Genomic DNA, 8,552 nt, shown 5'->3' with positions numbered 1-8,552 from the left:
GCTGATCACAGCAGCCTATCGCTGATAAAACTTTAAAAAAAAAACAAAAACAACAACCTTTATTTACAAATCATGTACTAGTTTGAGTAGGATATCAATAATTTAAATAAATGCCAGATGAAATAGAAGTCGACCCCTTTTGGTTTTTAAATGCATCCAACTACCACATAAATTTTGTTAATTTTATTAAGATTATCTCACCAAGTCAGAAACCTGTTTTAATAAAAAGATGTTATGCCCAAATCTGAAGCATTTCAACTCAATGACACCGCCAGTTTTTTTTTTTTTTTTACCAAACCTTAGTCAGCTTCCTTTTTCAACTGTCAACTGTTGGACATAGACATGCTTGAATAACTCTAGGTCTATGCATGCAATTATAATTAATTTTCAAATGTCCTTCAAGAGTAAAAGCTGAACAACTTATTTCTCCTGACAATTTCTTGAAACCACTTGTTTGTCCAACATTTTAACATGCTTCATTACTGACTTTTTTATCAACTAATGGATACAGAACATTTCCTAAAGTGTCCACTAAATTAGATGCTGCTTTGTAAAATCATGCCTTTATGAAATTAAAGGCATGATTGTAAACAAAGGTTTTTTTTTTTTAAAGCTTAAAAAGAAAACAAGCAACTCAAACCCCAAACCGTAAAAAACCGTACACTGTAAAAACAAAACTGTAAAAAAAACGGGTAAATGTACTGTAGAAATTTGAAGGAATTTTCCGTTTTTACATTTTACAGGAACTTTTCCCGTATTTTCAATTTGGCGCATTGCATCATGGGAACAAGAACCTGCACGAAGCGCAAAATCTTGTTCTGTCGCCATTCAAAGCTCTTTCTCCTCCGACGCTGAATGTGTATCTTGGACCCAAGTTCGACTTAGAAGTTGGAGTAATCGTTTTTTTGGCACCTCTGGGGTAATGTGAAGTAAATCAATACATTTTTTAAATAATAAAAAAAAATACATAGCAGTATTAGTGTAGATAATATTTCAGACTAGCGAACTTCTTCTTCTAACTTCTTCTAAACGATATAATTTAGCATTAGTTTTGCTAAAAATGTTTTTACTCAATTTTTAAATGCCGTTTTTGGTTCTAAGACGAAGTTATTTGCTAAATAACGGTGACAGCTTTTCTTTTTTTTTTTTCCCACACTCCAACGGCGCCCATTTTTGCATTTATCTCTTGAGGAACTTGCCAGCTTGATTTTTTTCGACCATCTTAATAAGACCCCCAAAATATTGATATATATATATATATATATATATATATATATATATATATATGACTGTTATCATCTCATGTGAGTTTTCTTGATTTGGCCTTTGGTGTTATGCGTCTTTTTCTTCTTTTTAATAAATCCAAACTGCTGATAAAGGGCGCGTGAAAGTTAGCAGTTCATGGCGTCATGCTGCTTGTGCTTATTCTTAAATGTCGGGCTGTCTTTATTTTAATTAAGCACAATTTGATAACCTGGGTGTGGGGCGCTGGTGTTTTTTTTTTTTTTTTTTACTTTGACAGGATAGTTTTTACGTCAAGACTCTAGCCTTGCTTTCTTCCAGTTCGTTTTTTGTTTGAACAGGGTTGCATCGTTGGTTTGCATTTAATTAGAAATTTTGACTGATAAGCTTTTTTGTAACCTCATACTTTTTGGTTACCTTACAAATTACTTTCTTGCAGTCACACTACTGCAACAAAGCCAAGACATTATGTATGTGTGTAATATTTGCACATTTACATGCATCTTATCATCCACATACTAGAAGCACTGCAGATCTCACAGACATGTCCAGAATGTATTTTTCTCCTGTGGCCATAAAACATGTGGAAGAAGGTTTTCTTCATATCTTTGCTTTGCTGTTCACATGTCAAGAACACATTCAGACTTAAAGACCAGTCAAACCCAAAATCAAACTATATCTGTACAGTTAAAATGCGCATTCAATTTTTGTACAACAGAATATGCAGATGTCAAAGGGCTAATTTCTCATCTAAGTGGCCATATAGAAGAAGGCTTAGCGATAACTTGTCCTTCTAATGGGTGCTCCAAAATGTTTCATGTGAAACCATCCTTTTCAACTCACATCTCTAGGTATCATAGGGGATGGAATGAAAGTCAAATATCAGCCGTGCATTTATGCGAAGTTGCAGAACAGCATCTTCTTGAGGAAACGGTTTCAGAACAGTCAAGCTCAGGTGAGGCACCATGTAGTTCAGAAAATGTAGGAGATGCTAATGTTGACCAGGCTTTGAAAGTAAATGAAAGTAATGATGCACAATGTACCTACACAAAAAAATCTGGCCATATTTTACTTGGGCTTGCAAGCAAAGTATTTAGTTCCAGCCTCCACTGTGACAGAGATAGCAACTGAAATGAAAACTCTTCAAGATATTCAGCATGAATGTACAATGTCTACACTGTCTAGAGAACTAGAACAGTATTCTGTGACAACAGAGACATTATTAAGTGTTAGTAAGAAAGCTTATGAACAGGGACCTGTATATGCTGCTTTAAAAGCAAGTGGTTCTTTAGCCACACATCATTGAAGGCTTCAGTTCTACAAGACACACTTCAACTATGTTAAGGCTGTTGAAACATTGTATTAGGTCAAGTAAAAATTTCAAAAATGTGACAAAGTCTCTAGCTGAAAGGCATCAGTTATTTCAAGCTTATCAGTGTCATGGCAGCTTTTTTACTCCCCAGGTGCAATTTTCTGAGTCAGTCACTTTTTGTCCAGAACTGTATGATAGTCACATCAGAGCAAAGATGAAGACCTTTGGACTAAATGTGTTGAACTCAGTTGTCACAGAAAAAGTAGAAGTCTGTGGAACAACCTATGGGAATGGCATGTTTGTCTTACAAGCTTATGCAAAAAATCAACTACAGTTGGGACAAATTGCATCTATTGTTGTTAAAAGTGAAACTGATTTTACTTTTGCTCAGAGAAAAATCTGCGAAATGGGTGCCTGAGCTTGGAGTCTATGAAATGGAAGAAAAAAAAAGTGCAATCTGGCCTGCATAAACCTTAAGACACTCAGTGATTCTTTTCCTATTTGTTTTTACAACAGAGGTGTCAGATTACGCCACCCACTTAAGCATATGCCAAAATGGAGCATGTGAAGGAGAGTATTCAGAAAGCTTTGCCATCACTCAGGAGTGATCTGGTTGAGTCAGTTATCTCTACACTTGAGATGATTGGTGTAAGCTGTGTTGAAGACCTTGGTTTCGTCAGAACAGAGGATCTTGAAGGAATTCTAAAACCTATCCAGTGTAGAAGACTGATCCAAGCTTTCAGAACCGGTAAGTTAGTCTCTTTTCAATTCTACAATAATAATAATAATAATAATAATAATAATAAATATTTTTCACAGTAATCACATTTGCCATTTGCTTTTGGATTTTAAAAAGTGCACAATGAAGTCCTGTATATCCAAATCTTAACTTTATCACTCTCTCTTCCTTTCTATTTCTTCTTCCATTTCTTCTTTCTCCTATCTTGTGAATTTTTATAAAACCATCTTCCTGTTCTTTCTTCATCCCACTTTTTTTTTTGTCATTTTTTCATAGGTTTTTTTTTTAACAACACTCTTTCCCTCAGATTTATTTGTTTTAACTGTAAAACTAATATAATTTTAAATTGGCTTCTTTGCCATTTCATCTGCCCTACCCACTATCAAACCCATATTTTGTATTCTGAATAATGTATGAACTATTTCTAATAAAATGTCCATCCTACCTGATTGATTATGTTTTAAAATGCAGAGCTTGAATCTGAACAAATTATTGTTTTTAATGGTTTTATATATTCTCCCTATTGTAAAGCTAATAATATTGCCAACATTTCCCCTGTGTATACTGTCTGTAATTTGTTTTCCTATTTTTATATTGAATTCTGGTACTACGAAAGCTTTTCAAGTTATTTTTGATGCACCTATATAACTTTGAATATATTGGTAATAATTGTTTAAATATAATTGTACTGAATAATTATCTATGGTGTAAGATTTATCTTGTTTCTTTTCCATTATTGACATATCTACTGTTGCTTCTGGTAGAATCCATGGTGGTATAATTGATATTAGTGTTTGACTAATTTCTAAATTATTCATTTTAAATTCTGTTATTTTCTTTTCAATTATCCATCCATAACTCCTCATTTCTTTCTTTTCTTTTTCCCAACATGGATTTAAAATTTCCCAAGTTGGATGATCTAAGTTATTACCTAAAGACACATTCTCACCAGCCTTTTTACCATAAGAATTTGGGCTAAACATATTCTTCTGCCAGAAAGAATTAGGTCAAGCAGTATTTTTATTCAACCAAGAAGTTTGTCTCTGTAAAAACGTATCAAACTGACAGCGCAGTACCAGATATTTTGGACGAATACAAATATGTGCCTACAATCAAGATGGTAGCCAAGGTTAAAGCTAACCCTGTCTAGGAGTCTAGTGTTGGGTGTAACAGCAGGAAATGTATTTTTATTAGTAATCTTCAAATCTACTCAGCTGATAATAGTTTTGTTATCTTGATGTGCCTGAACATATAATCTGCGATGGCCTCAGAAGTTTAAGAATAGCCCCTGCACTGGAACAAAATGATGCTGAATAATGCTGATCATTGGGTGAATGTTACAAATATGGCAATATGGATGCGCTGTAGTGAAATTTCCTTACCAGTAGGAGGTGCTGGTGTGTTGGTTCTCTTTGTCATGCAATTCTGTACATGTAATGTAAACCTGCTGCAGGCTGTTTATCAACATTTTTACTGTAGCTTCATTCAAGCGTTCAGTGTACTGTTGCATTGCCTGCAGCATTTTATAAACAACTGTGAACATTTTAACTAAATGTTCTTGCACATTTCTGGCTGTATTTTAATTTCATAAACATTTTAAAGTCTAGCAAAATCTTCATATTCACCAAATGTGATAAACATGAAAACAAACAGGCTACAAAACCGGTTACAAATGATGTAGATGTGACAGCTTTTTTCTTACAGAAACACAAAAAATTTGTATTTGTTTTACAATTGATTTCTAGAAAGCAAGACGTTCCTAGTTAAGGAACGTAGTTAACCATAATAAAAGCAGAGTATAACTTATTGTCAAGAATACTTTTAAAAGCTCACCTGTCTGTTTACCATTTTGAGAGTGCAGTCTACTGTCTCTATAGTGATTATAAAGTAAAGTGACTTTGTAGTTTGGATTCCAGTTAAGCAAACATTTCTTAACTTCCTCCCAACTCACAAAAACGTTGCGAGACACAGAAAGGTTCCCGTCAGGTATTAGATCTTCTTCCTCTGAAACTGTACATAAATAAGTCAAATGTTTAATTGATAAAAATTTCATTTTTTTAGCCTCTGGCGATGTAACTATACTAAAAAAGTGACATTAAATAGATTCATACTTATCCTGAGCTCTGAAGCGATGTCATTCAGTTAGTTTTGGTTAAGTCAAAATTTTTATCAAATTAATGACTTTGTCATACCTTCTCCTGAAAAATCAGTCTGTCATTCTTTGTTTTATTTTTGGCTTTTTCACCTCTTTACACAACGCCTCTCGTTTTAGTGGATGATAGTCAAGCAACAGGTGTTTGAGAAGAAGATATTGCATTAAGTAAAAAGTTCTTGAATTTCGGACAAAATTGAGAACCCATATGCATTGGTTGTGAAATGCATCGCAGGATCTGTAATACAGATTAGTAAAAATACATTTAAGGATGATTTCTGAGTCTCTGTTATGCTGTTTTGGACCATATACATACTCAGAAATGTTGTGTGCTGAGTAGAGAGAGTTGGTTTTTTTATATTTTAAGGGATGGTATTATGTATTTTCCAGGTACATTTCTATTTCATAGCCCAATCAAGTAACTAGGTTAACTTGAATCAGGGGCGGGGCTTCACGGGGGATTCGAGGGTGGAGGGACACCGGCCAGTGCCTCGGGGGTGCCCGGATTCTCGGATAAGAACTTAAATAAAAGCCGTGTGAGGACATGGCTAATGGACTCTCACTTACAGTGGTGGGAAGTAACGAAGTACAAGTACTTCGTTACTGTACTTAAGTACAATTTTTGTGTATTTGTACTTTACTTAAGTAGATTTAATAATGTATACTTTCTACTTTTACTTCACTACATTTTACAGTAAGTATCTGTACTTTCTACTTAACTACATTTCTACAAAACCGTCGCATTACTTGTTACATCCAAGTCGCGTTGTGCTTTTTTTCCGTTAAAATGTGAAGTTCAGGGACTTAAGGTGGCGCCGTAAAATCCAAGCAATAACGTGACTTGCGCGTCTGTTTTCACCTATCGCCTCCCCCTTTACTTGCACGCAAGCTCCAAGACATGCACATTGGTTTCCTCTCAGCGGGAGAAAATGTCTGTCTAATCTCAGTAATATAATAGCGCTGCATAAATCATAAGATATGGCTACATGTAAAATAAGCAGTGCTTTGCTTTCACAGATGGTGGGGACTTCGTCCAACTTTTAGCGTCACTTGGAAGGAAAGCTTAAAGAGAGGTAAGCTCTGTGGACATGGTGCTAGCAAAGCTAGCTGTACTGACTGAGACACATGTTGCATCTGCGATGAAAAAAAGTTGTCACTCATGCACTGAATTATTGTGCGGACTTGTTGACTGAGGTGTCGCATATATGGGACAACGCTGTGACCAAAGTGCAATATAGTAATATGACATTCACGAACGATCCGATTCTTCTGGACGGATCTTTACTAAGTCCTAAAGGACTGAAGCCTCACTGAGAGCCATTCTTTGTTTTTGTGATGCTCTGCGTGTGTACCCTGCTATTTAACTATAGCTATTATTTTATTTAATTAAAATATATAGATTTGTTAAATTGATGAATAAATAAAACAAGAATGTAAAAATGCAGAGCATGCTCATTGCTCTTTATTTTTGTCTCCTGTCATGGTGGCCGACGTTGCAGCAGGAGGGAGGATGAGAACAGTCACCTCCTTCTGCTTGGTTACTTCTTGCTTGTTGCGCCTTGGACAGTGTTCATAGTTGCACGTTGTTTACCGTTAAATGCTATGTTTAATGGTGGTTTCTGACATGGGCAATATGAGCAACCGCCCAGGACATTATCCATTTAGGGGTGGCAGGAGACCTCTTTAGATTGTAGCACAGAGATGAGAACAAAGCAGAATGAAGAAGAGTTTGAATTGATACTGGTAAAATTTATTTCAGCTCTAAGTATTTAACATCTAGGTGTTTTTATGGGAATGTGAATCTTTCAGATCAATTTGGGAACTAATTTTGATAGGTGCACTTAATTTTATTGTGTCACATAGAACGGGGTGCTGGTCTTGGTCTTGACTTGATCTCGGTGGTCTAGACTACAACAATGCTATGTGGCTCCTTGGTTGCATGTCCTCCCCCAGCTTTCTGTTGGTTTTCTTTCAAAATAAGAGCCACTAGTGGCAAAAAAGTGAAGTTCATCCTGTTAGGACAGGAGACGAGATGTTTCCATCCCTGAAATTATGATGCATAGAATCACATATCTAAGTATAAACTATGTTAGAGTAAGCACAACATGCTTTATCTGTGGCATTGTTCATTAAAATGACACATTACTGATGTATTAAAATTAAATACAATCGTACACTTAATGATATTAGCGATTAGATAATATAGTCAGCAAGTACTTTTACTTTTAATACTTAAGTATTTTTAAAAGCCAGTACTTTTTTACTTTTACTTGAGTACATTTTTGTCTGTGTATTTGTACTTTTACTTAAGTTCATGTATTGAGTACTTTCTCCACCACTGCTTACTTACGAGACATCTTGTACATAAATACCACTGCCCTTGAGCCAGACCTGGCCTATGTGCTGCAGTCCTGATCGCAGTATCACCCATCACGTTAATGCAGACAAGTAATTTGTCATTTACAATAAGTCTCTGAATAAATTATGTTTTTTTTAGATCAAAATCAGTCAAAAATTCAGACAAGTTTTTAGTTTTCACTCCAGAATAATAAACATTTAAAAATCTAGTCAACATTTATAGTTACTCATATGTCATATTTCAAATGAACCCTGCACTTGTTGATATGACTATTACTTGCTCATTTCTCTGTTATTTTATTTAAAAACTCGGTAAATGTGGTGCTATGGTGAGATATTTTGCTATGATAAGATATTTTTTTATGTTTCAAATGTAATTTGCACTCAAGAGTACAATTACTTCTGTTTAATCGTTGGAAAAAAGTTAAAGTGTTAAAGTGAAGTTAAGTGAATATTCAATTGCTTATGATATGCATGTTTCAAATGAACCCAAAGACATGCTTAAGATCGCTGAAATTAAAATAAAAAAGCAAATGTGAAACAGAATGGCTTGCTGAAATTTGTTTAAATACATTGCTTTTCTATGTAAAGAACGTCCGCCAAGGTCGCCCCCCCCCCCCCCCCCTACCAAATCTGGTTAGAACACCCATGTCACTTTTGATGAGAACTAGAGAAGGTACGCTCTCCTGTTGAGTTTGCTGTATGTAAAATTATGTCATGAGTGTGCCCAAGTCAGTTATATAGTAGAT

This window comes from Poecilia reticulata, chromosome 12 (genome assembly GCF_904066995.2).
Source record: "Poecilia reticulata chromosome 12, P_reticulata-male-v2, whole genome shotgun sequence".
Lineage (NCBI taxonomy): Eukaryota > Metazoa > Chordata > Actinopteri > Cyprinodontiformes > Poeciliidae > Poecilia > Poecilia reticulata.
Note: the sequence above shows the minus strand (reverse complement) of the source record.